This window comes from Brienomyrus brachyistius, chromosome 6 (genome assembly GCF_023856365.1).
Source record: "Brienomyrus brachyistius isolate T26 chromosome 6, BBRACH_0.4, whole genome shotgun sequence".
Taxonomy (NCBI): Eukaryota; Metazoa; Chordata; class Actinopteri; order Osteoglossiformes; family Mormyridae; genus Brienomyrus; species Brienomyrus brachyistius.
This window is the reverse complement of record NC_064538.1, coordinates 22,658,358-22,669,609: the sequence shown is the minus strand read 5'-3', so window position 1 is coordinate 22,669,609 and position 11,252 is coordinate 22,658,358. Positions and strand designations below refer to the sequence as shown.

At 41.9% G+C, this 11,252-nt stretch overlaps 1 long non-coding RNA gene across 2 annotated transcripts; it reads left to right on the top strand.

The window, feature by feature from the left end:
• The first annotated feature begins 727 nt into the window (after nt 1-727).
• Nucleotides 728-9,275, top strand: LOC125745112 (uncharacterized). Of its 2 annotated transcripts, none has more exons than XR_007398572.1 (3): nt 728-1,039; nt 3,177-3,224; nt 9,012-9,275. It is a non-coding gene; the product is annotated as an uncharacterized LOC125745112 (long non-coding RNA). The 2 variants fall into 2 exon arrangements; XR_007398573.1 differs by lacking the exon at nt 728-1,039 and adding an exon at nt 2,357-2,756.
• Nucleotides 9,276-11,252: the final 1,977 nt, after the last annotated feature.

Genomic DNA, 11,252 nt, shown 5'->3' with positions numbered 1-11,252 from the left:
CCTGTGTTTGAAGTGACCCTCACCCTCGCCTTTGGTGCCCCCCTGCCATGTCGCAGATGAAAGCCTGTCATGCGCTAATTCCATGCAAACCTTCCATTTGTGCCCTGGCTCCTGACCCCTCCCCTTTCTGCACCCCCCCCCCCCCCCCCCCAATCAAGCTCTGTCATGCCAGCGGTCATCCGTGGCTGAGTCGCCGGCAGTAATCATTTCAGAACCAAAGATATTAAGCCCCCCCTTTGACCCTCTTCACCCCTTGGCTCAAGTCTGTTGATGGGGAGACTCGCCACACTCAGAGATGCAAAAACATTTTAGGCCTCCACTCCGCCACCATTTCACCTCGTCACTTCTCTAGTGGTGCCGTAGACTGCTGAGGCCCTGCTGTAACCCTTAAATTGACTTGGCATCTCAGGTACTTACTACAGCACATTCCTCAGTAAGCCCCACCCCTTATCAAACTTATTCCAGGTGGCCTTTTTGTGAAACTGTCTCCAAAGTATCCATGCCCTGATAACTGCCATTTTACATTGAGAGGAATTATCTTTGCCCCCTTCCTCCATAGGTCAACAATTCTAAAACACTGTGTGTTTTACATAATTGAAAGAAGATGCCACACTTTCCTCAAGCATTGTGATCGGCGACACAGTTCCATTGAAGAATCTGCCGGAATCCTTCTCCGACCACAACCCAATCCACGATTTGCCGACTGCTTTATTTTTAGACTCTTAAAAGCAAAATATAGTCAAAGAGGAAAAAAAAAAGATTTGGCATCAGGCAGATATGCGGAAAAAAAAGGCAACTATCAAAATCATGACAATGGACTTTCTGCCAGAGGATATATTCTCCGGGGTCTATACAGCACTGCCGGCTCTTTGCTGAAACAGCCGAGCCAAACTGCTGATAAGCAGAGCAAAGCCTCGCACAGAATGGTCGGGGCCCTGAACGAGTACTGCAACACATCAGCTGCCATACGCGTATGTACACAGGAAGCACAGCTCATGACCAAAGCAAGGCATTGCCTTCTGCTGTCCCTGCATCTACTGTGAGTACCTTTTAACATCATTGTGAGTGAAAATGCTGCATTGCACAGAGCTTAAGGAGAATTTAACAATGACTAGCCACGCGAATTTAATGTGCACTTGGGAAAAGACCTTAAATGAAAATCATGTCAATGTTGGTTGCCGTGGTTGTCTGCAAATGGAAAAACTGTGCATGTAATTACAGTGATTTGGTCAAATAGCAGGCTATTCATTGAGTAATCAAACAACTTAAATATCCATATAATGTAGCTAGGGCTGCAGTAAAAAGATTATTGGTAACACTTGAGGAAGCACAAGTAACATAGTAACTCAGTTACTACTCAAGTAAAAATCATGAACAAATACAGTAACAGCATGAAATACATAACCTGTTATGATTGATTAATGATGAACAAACACAGGTTCAGTACGCAACCAACACTTAGTTTCTGGTTAATTAATACATTAAGTAAGCGTGTACTACAGTACTACTACTACACTTTGTGGCCCCTCAAGTGAAGTGTTACATATTATTTTGATAATCAATTATGTGATCAATCGATGAATCAATCAGTTAGTTGAGGAAAAACACATTATTTAAAAACTGCACACACTTTATTTAAAAAAAAAAACATTGACTTATTTTAAGTCACAGTTGTATTAAAACCTTTATACAGCGTAGAGAATCTCTATTTATGTGATAAAGTGGCATAGAAACACAGATCTTCTACAGTATCTCCATCATATTAAGCTTGCCAATGATTGTATTTTATATATTTCTTTATATGGAATTTTGGCTATATTTGCAAAAGCAACGCTATTCCAGCATTTTGAAATCTTGCCCATGAAATTTGCTGAGCTGGAGGGTAGCTTATTTTGTCGGCAAGATTTCAAAATCCTGCAGTATTCTGTATTACCATTATAAAAGTTTACCCATTTCACTATAATGCTTGAATTTGTCTTTCTTACAATACACCTGCCCTCTGCTGGTCTGGTGGAATATCACTGCAGTACAAATGAGTTTTTGTCTGCATTCACAGACCAATGTAGCATATATATATATATATATATATATATATATATATATATATATATATATCACAGTACACATACACACGCATAGACACACAAAAGTTCATGCACAGTGTAACACCATGTGGAAAAGCAAAATATGAACCTGACTTAAAACAGTAGCATTACTGTTGGTAATTCATGATGTCATTATACTCAGTGTAGGCAGTGAACAATATGAATGCAACCAATCGATGACAAAATTCGTTGTAAACTATTTTTATTACTGACTAATCAATATGATCCATTAATTGTCGCAGCCCGATGTAAATCATTACAAAAATACTGGTTGAGGCACAGGATGTAGGTAACAGAATGTATGTCCTACAAAGATTAATTTCTTCTGGATCAGATTCTTTATATGCCAGAATCTCTGCAAAATAAGAGCGAATGTCATTAGAAGAGTATTGGCGAATCTGTGCAAAGACTTTACAACTGCTGCCCAGAAAGCAATAGACAAGGAACTTCAGTGAGACCATGAGCCAATCGGCCAAAAGTGACGAAGAGAAATTACACCAAGCTGGCGTGGAAAGGAAGCTCCGAAACTGGGTTGCTGTTTGCAGCCAAAAATGTTTTCCATCACTGAAGAAAGGAATCTGAATAAATGTAAAATCAACAAAATCAACCCAAACTATTCAAGATCATCAGAATGAGAATAAAATACTAAAGGTAAAAAAAACGCAATATCTTCTACATTCACAAAGTACAATCAATAATACAAGGCTTTTAAACCATCTTTAAGGCTCTGTATGTCCCACTAGCATACCACCTGCCTGCTAACTCTATAATATAATATATCTGTGCTAAAAGAGCCAAACCAGCTGAAGTACTTATTGTCTGGTAAAGAGGGGAAAAGAGTGATTATATTGCTCATTGTTGAAGTGTGTGAAACACACACTGCCGTGCGGCTTTCCTTTACCCCAAAAGCAAAAGCATTTAAATTGTCCCATGACACAAAATCAGATATTGCTTAGACTCATTGCTGCAGTTCTTTTTCAGGTTGGATTTTTTGTTTTATTCTGACACAATACACATCTGCTATCTCTGTTACTCATACTAAATTAGCATTTATTTTTTTTTTGTATACAGATTTGGATGTCTACTGACTTTCCGCAAGAAGTGGAAAGTTATTAAAAGGTGACAACTTCTTTTGAATACGGTTTTCTTTTTTCTCTTGTGTCCTGTGCCTGATTCTTCAGCCAGATAAAGAAATGAGCCTGTGAACAGAAGCAGAAGAGAAGCAGCTGTGGGGAGGGTGGGGTGGGAGTGGGGGGGGTGCAGGGGGGAAGAGAGGCAGAGTCAGAGCGGGGTTAGATGTTGGAGGAGTCTGAAAAAGAGCATTATTGATACTCATCTTATACTGTCATTGATGGCCTTTCATTGGCATCCTATTCCCCATTCCTATTCACTAGAGGACCAACAAAAGGATCCTGAATTATAACCAAATGGTTGCCATGGTACTGTGCTGAATTGTTGGAGCTCTCTTTCTTGTTCTATTTGTGTGTGTGTGTGTGAGTGTGTGTGCGTGTGTGTGCTCACATGTACGAGTGCTGGCTGTGAATAGGTAGCGAAAAACAAGCCACAGGATGTCAAGTCACAGGATCCCAATGCTTTCTGTTGCATACATGGTCGGCGATATCAAAATCATGGCAGTTTTTTAATTCTAATTAATAGGTAAAATCTCTACTGATATATTCTACGCCATTAGAATTTTGTAGAAGTTTGTATCTTACTGCGAATTTTACCTTTTTTATTTGGGCCTTCATTAAGGTATATGTATACCAGCATGTTTTTGGACCCATAGGAAACCGCACAGCGACACGGGGAGAACATGCAAACTTCACATACATAGAACCCGGGTGAACACTTGAAACCAGGTCCCAGAAGTGTGAGTTAACAGTGCTAAGCACTGCACCACCATGCCGCCGTACATACACAGGTATGTATGGATACACATCAGTATCAGATAGATCATACTATTCCATGGGTTCACTCTACAATCCTTCTGTCATTTAGTGTTTTTAAGAAGTATAATTATAGGAGAATTTTATCGAAAAGCATTTTCTGTGCCACGCCACACAGATATCCGTGATATAGGTATGCATGAACCAGTATTCATTACTGGCTCAGATTCTGCAGGTATATAGATACAATTGTTTTCTGACAAAATAGCCAATACAAAATATTTAAATGGTGTTGCTCATTAAAATATAGTATATGATGTTAAAAGTGCTCCTGCTGTTTTTCTGTTGAGGCCGAATAGCAAATAAAACCTGTTGGCTTTGGTGACAAACAGGGGACTGTGAGCCAGGAGGGGCTGGGATGGATGAGAGCAGTGGGTGGGTTAGGCTATAAACATGTAGGACCCAGCCTGCTCCAAATTTGCCCGCTAATTGCCTGAACTGAAATGTTAACAGTCTCTCCTTTTTTTTTCCCAGAGAAATTTCAAATTAGGCTCCAAAAAAGATCACAAAGATGTCTATGGCTTTGATTCCAGTGTCTCCCACTCCGCCTCTTCTCCATGGCATGGGGGAAAGTCATTTAGATTACACGGTGGTGACAAATACAAGCGTGTAAAGGGGAGCAGCAGTGGGCTCTGGGGGGCACGCTTTTCGGCGTGCATGTCGTTAACCCCGCATCTACGGCAGCTTGGGGGTGTGGAGGGAGATGGTGCATCAGCTGGCAGTCAGACACCCCCCGCCCCCCTCCGCCTAATTAGGGAGCTGAGCCGACCAGGCTCTCCTAATGAGGCACCTCGTTGTCATTTGAAAACTTTGTACGCCACTTACAGGAGTTCCTGCTAATGGCTCCATCCATCAAAGGTAATCGGTCGGTACCGTGGCCAGAAATGAGGGAAAAACCCCCTCTATCGCACGCCGCTGTCACACCAAGCCTTTATTCCCCTTCGGAGGCACGATCCTCAGTGACACCCCCTCTATGCAGAGGTACAGCTGCAGAGGTCCCCATGCGCCTTGCCTGCTCCTTCGCAATCGCATGCATGCAGCAGACATTAAATTAGAGTAAAGCGAGAAACGGACACTTTCCGAGGTGCCGCGTTGCACCACATCTGCAGTGATAGGGATAAAACGAACAAATCAATAAATAATACCAGTTAGGCAGAAATATATATAGTTATGGCAAAGGGCTTCCATAACCTGTACAGGTTTTCATAGCCTGTTCGGAACTGTTCATTGGGCTACATTGATTCACCATGAGAATAGCAACACGATACCTGCATGATTTCCAGAATGCCTATTGAACTGTCATACACTGCAGAATTGGGTGTTGACTAGACATCAGCACAGACGTTTATCGCAATATTGCTCCATTTGCTTCCTTTTTAGCCTGCTTTCCCACAAGCTTGAACAATAACCCAAGACTAAACCCTTCTCTGCTATCTCCGTTTCATCTGCTACCAATGGCCAAGGTGAGCCATGTAGAATGACCTGCAGAGAATAATATGAGAGGTTTTTTATATATAATTATGAGGAGGTATAAAGTGTTACTTACATTGACTCTATTCAGCCACACTGTCGATCGGCGCACACTGCAGTAAACTATTGACCAATGATCGATTTGTTCATTAGTCATGCAGTTGGTTGTGGCTGTTAAATTTACAGCCTGACCCACAGAGGAACAGGAGGAATTATAATTCTGCCGTATTGCCCCCTCACTGCATTAATGATTGCTAGGAAACTTGGGGAACAGGATCACAATTATCACTGATCCTGTAATGGCAGCAGACTGCAGGCACGTGATTTCAACTAAGAAACTCTCACCTGAATAATGGATCAGAGAGGTTCACTTTTAAGAGGCAGAAGGATGCTGCCTTACAGGGGCGAGTGGATTTCAACCCTCCGCTCAGCTTTATTCTCCCGACTTTTAAAAATTCCGTATAGTGATTTATTTATCCAGCTTGTTGTTTGGAAAAATTGGGACCCTTTTATAAGTGGGAAAACTTCTCTAGCTGAATAATTAAAGGCAGTTTTCTCCCCATGAACTTTTGAGATCCATTCCACCTAACATACGTCTGAATATAGTAATTGACATGTATTTTTCTCATTGCATTTTGTATTTCCGTAATTTACTTGTGTTTTGATGTAAGCTTTAATGTTGCAGAGATAGTCATAATGGCAGGAATAATATACAATGGCGTTGAGTTCTTGTAACAATGTTGGATTGGGATATGGAAAATATTACGTAAGTCAAGTCGCAAATTGGTCGCATTATATGGTGGGGACCCTGACCTCATCTTATTAAAATGCATCTATTCTGCAACACTGTCATTGTCATTCTCAACAGAATCTTTATCCAGGGACTGTGTATTTATACTGAGAGAGAAATGAATCACCAGTTTGTGTACAGAATAAAAACAAACAAAAAAGAGCTTTTAATAGTTAATGTGGTACATGCTGCATGGTATAGTCAGCTGTTTTCACCACTAGTATGTCACAGAATTTTTTAAATATTATAAAGGTGAATGAAAGACATTCAACAGATGTGTAATTCAACATCACAATATATAAATATTTATAAAACGATTAAAACTGCAAAACATTAAATTATGTTCCATAAATTACACACCTTTGAAATCTTTTTTTGTATTAATTATACAAGATGCCTGGAGCTGATGCCGAACAGCATCGCATGGACGTCCAGATGCAGATGAAGTGAAATGTCAATAGCATGTCCTTCCTTTTCCCGAATAAGCCCCTGTTAAATAACCCCAGCTTGACACCTCTCAGCATCCCAACGCATACGATTCATATTCGCTCTAGAATAAGAAACACCCCCTCCTTATATATATGAACCCCAGCAGTGCAGTAAAGATGTTTTATATAATGCCATGATAGGCCTTGCTTCTTGTGAATAACCTGACAGAGAAGTCCTATTATTGGAGTGGTTAATCAGAATTAAAAGTAACAAAAGACCCACAGACAGCGAACACACTGTAAAATGTTTGCACCCGGGAGCCAGTGAAGCATTATTACTCATCCGGTTATTATCAGCATTTATAGGACAATACACAAGAGTGCATTTGTAGAAGAAGCTATTTGGTAAGCTGTTATTATCATTGCTATGTACTACATTACTATGCATTTTTGGTCTAATTTCAGTGTTCCACTAACCAATACTATGATGACTTACAGTAATTCGGGAATATTATTATAATTTTTATCTCTAGCTTTTGACATGCAAGCGGGAAATAGTGACAGAATTTTATGTATTCATGTCACAGCACTTCAGAGGGAATCAATCACACGTTTGCAGTTGCTGAGAGTTCTTGGTACTGTCAGCTGTGTGTTAGGAAGGCTTCACAGGGAGATAATTATGTATGTGGGTGAGAGGGAGGCAGGGCTGCAGGACGCTCTTTACGCTGTTGGCTAGCTACAGGTTTCAAGCCAAAGCAGTAACAATCGTACTATTACTGATAGCTGCTTCATTGTAAGATGCGGCTGTGAAATTGCTTATTTTCTGTGTCGATATCCTACATAGACTAAAACCAACCTGTAAGTGGTTATGAAGCATATTTATAGTTTTTTTTTTTTTTTTAAAGCTGCTTGTCATGATTCTAGTATGTGCAGGTGTCACTTGAATTAAACGTTGAATTAAATTGATTTGGATTACAGATTTTTCTACCCCCAAACTACATGAAAATGTTCTGAAACGGTTAACTTACATCTTCAATCCACCGTTTTTCAGCCTCCCAATAAATCACTTTTAATTAAGTCTGCACTGTAAGAATTGTCCTTGATCTTCCTTTATTTTCTTTTTCGGATCAAAGTTAAGTCTCACTATTCGTGGAGGGAGCTGAAACTTTCCTCTGCCACGCGTTACTGATCAAGTCGGATAAAATCAAAGAGACGAGGAAAGCCCAAATCCTCACCCTGATCCGCTTCCCCCGAAGCGCTTGTGCCGGCTCTGTTAGCCTGGGCTCTGAATCTCACACCGTGCCCTCCCCCCCCCACCCTAAGGGAAGCTCATTGCCCCCATGGTGCACAGAGTGCTCTTGCTGCTCATTAGCGCCGTGAGTCACAAGCTGCCGGAGAACGTCACCGGGTGTCAGGCAGCTCTCGCTCTAAACACCAAGCGTAAGGTATCTTACAGCATGAGCGGCGTGGCTGTGAAAGAAGCTCACATATGGTCGACACTCCACAGGCAGACAGGTGATGTGCAGACAGGTGAAGTGAGAACGCCTTGCCGAACCCCAGACCTGCTGAAATACACACTACTATCCAATCATATGTTGTTTTATATTTGTGTTTTGCTATTTACCAATAGGTGGGTGGTGTACTGGTTAGCACTGTTGCTTCACACCTCTGGGACCAGAGTCTCTGCCATGACTCCATGTGTGTGGAGTTTGCATGTCATTGTGGGGTTTCCTCCAGGTATCCTAGTCCCCTCCTCCTCCCTCCGCACACAAAGTCCAAAAACATGCTGAAGTGAGTGAATTGCCCATAGGTGTGCATATGTGAGTGTGCCCTGCGATGGGTTAGGACCCGCCTCCTGGATTGCTCCCTATCTTGTCCCCATAGCCTCCGAGATAGACGAGCAGTAAGAGCAAACTGATGGATGTTTATCATTGGACGGTGGAGCATTTCTCGTGTTCCCTGGGTCACAAACGGCCCTCAAGCTCCACCCTCTGTCAGTCACCCCAGGAGTCCAGGCCTTTTAAGGGAACCCAAAACTCTCATATCCATCTACACTGCCCATATTCTGATCTGATGTTCTCGTTCTGGGCTGTCTGAGTGCACCAGTGAGCTCTTACTGCAAACAAATGACAACGCAAAACACCTCTGTGCCTGTTCAACCCTTATTTCTCATATATTTTAATTTACCCCAGTTCTATGTATCACGAAATCAAAAGAGCAAAGGGCAATAAAATCCTTTCATTAAAATCAGTGTCTGTTTCTTCATGTCTAGCCATTATCGGAGTTCTTTATAAGAGACTGACTGTCCTGCTTCCCCATGGAAACATGATACAGCAAGGAGAAGCAACTGACTGCCCAGCCAATGAGGGGCTGCCTTTGAAGGCAACATCAGGCATCCCTGGTGCCAAGTGGAGCCGGGCAGCCATGCTGCTAACCAGGAACCTTCAGCAGATACCCAGGTGAGACGGACTGACCCACAGTGGCCAATCATGGAGGACTCGACACATCTCTCTAGTACATGTAACTGTCTTAACGCCTATGCTGTCCCTGTTATAGGTCCCACTTGTGTTAATCTCAGATCCCAGATGAAGCAATATACCACAGCACATGCACATTTTTTTTTGTTTCACTCATTCCTCAATTTATGTCTCTATTTCTGTGTTAAATATATTTTCTGTAAACTCCACTCTGGTTCTTCTTGGTTTCTCATTGATGAAGGACTTCTAAAGCAGAAGGATTGGGATTTCAGTCCTGCTTCTAAGAGCCTGATATGAACTATCCTAGCAGGGCACTTCACACCTTCACTTAATGATTCCCATTCTTTTTGAAGGTCACTGGAGGTCACCCTCCAATTCATGAGGCACTGGCAGATTAGTTGACAGTGGTCATCTCTCGCATTAGAAAGCCACTGGCTGGTTCTGGTCGTCCCCCAGTGTCTCCTGCCTTAAATTGTTCTTGTGTACTGTGGTCTTAGAATCTTTGAGGCTAGAAGCAACTTGATGATCAGCGTAGCCTTCTGCCAGCAGAGCCACGATTAAACCAAGATTTTAAAATACGGAGTGGTCTCTTTTCTAGTGTTGTATGTCAATAATGCATTGTGCCCAAGGTTGATGATTTGTAGCACTCAGAAGCCAAGTCACGTCAGGTTTCATTCCAAAGTAGTCTTTCGTTATTTCAAATAGGAGGCCAAGGTGATTGGCAAATCACTCTCCCTCAATGTTTGTGTGAATGTAGCTTGTTGTTTATGTGATTGTATGTAAGACTGTGTGTGTGTGGATGTACATCGTTTTCTTGTGTGTAAATGTGGACGTATTCATGAACAACACTCTTTTTTGCAGCCTTGCTTTTACCTTAATGAAAAGTGCCAAACCATTTTGTCTCTTTATCACTGTTTTCCTCATAGTCCCCATCGTGAGCCTCGCTGAGCTGTTAATAGATAAAATGGTACACATCTGTAAATGAAAGGCTCAGAGATGCACTTTGCCTTGAAACAGTCTGTGTCTTCTCTATTTTCCCTCCTGCAACATCAGTGCAAGTCCAACTGTGTCAGTGATATTAAAAGCAGTTTTTTCCAGTTGACCTGTTGTGCTTCCAGCAGTCAGAGCTTTGTAGTGCTGGGATCTCTGGTCCGTCAGCAGAGCCAATTACTTTCAGAGCTATGGCACCTTTGAGAGGGAGAGCCCTGCAGAGCTGTAGTGATGGTTTGGTCATTAGTGGGTGCAATTAAACAGAACTTAGGAATCAAAGTCCATTTAATTTGATGGACTCCAACCCTGCCTTTATCATCTAGATCAGAGATGGTTATTTTGCAAGTCAAATGTGAAGTTTGTGTATCTTGCTTTGTTCTTCTTAACAAAAAAATATTATATTAAACCTGTGAATGCTGTTTATTGTTTTGCACTTGTCTGTCTTCGGAATGTGGAATGAGTCTGCTGAATTTGTTAATCCCGGTTGCCATGGTAACCTGGTGGTTGCTGCAGAATGCCAGCTAGGAGAGTACACCCTCCAGGGAGGTGAGGTCTCTCCCCCCCCCCCCCCCCCCCGGCTCATCTCATAGCGACCCAGAATGATAGCACCACCTGTCACTCACACCACAGACCGAGATTTCTGATTTAAGGAAATGCGTTCGATTAAGGAATGGAGAATGTTTTCAAAGATTCGGTAATATCAAAAAAGGCAACAGAAATGCTGCTGCTTTCAACCCCCAGGTAAAGTGCTATCGTCAAGAGGCAGGGACTCTTATGGGTTCATGCTTTCCATTCGCAGTTTTTGATGCATTTCATAAGTTGCTTACTGGTGTGTGTGTGCAACTTTGAGAGGAAATCAGTGGTGGGAAATTGCAAAATCAGTCGTAGGTGATTGCTGCAATTTAGTGCAACTGTGATATACCGTGAATGTGATATCTGAAAAGTTAAGTTCCTTAACTTCTTTTTTCAGTACAGACTATTTACTGATATAGCCTTGTGTAGGTTATGCTGAAGCACTGCAGCTCTGTAGTGATGTATCTAAACCT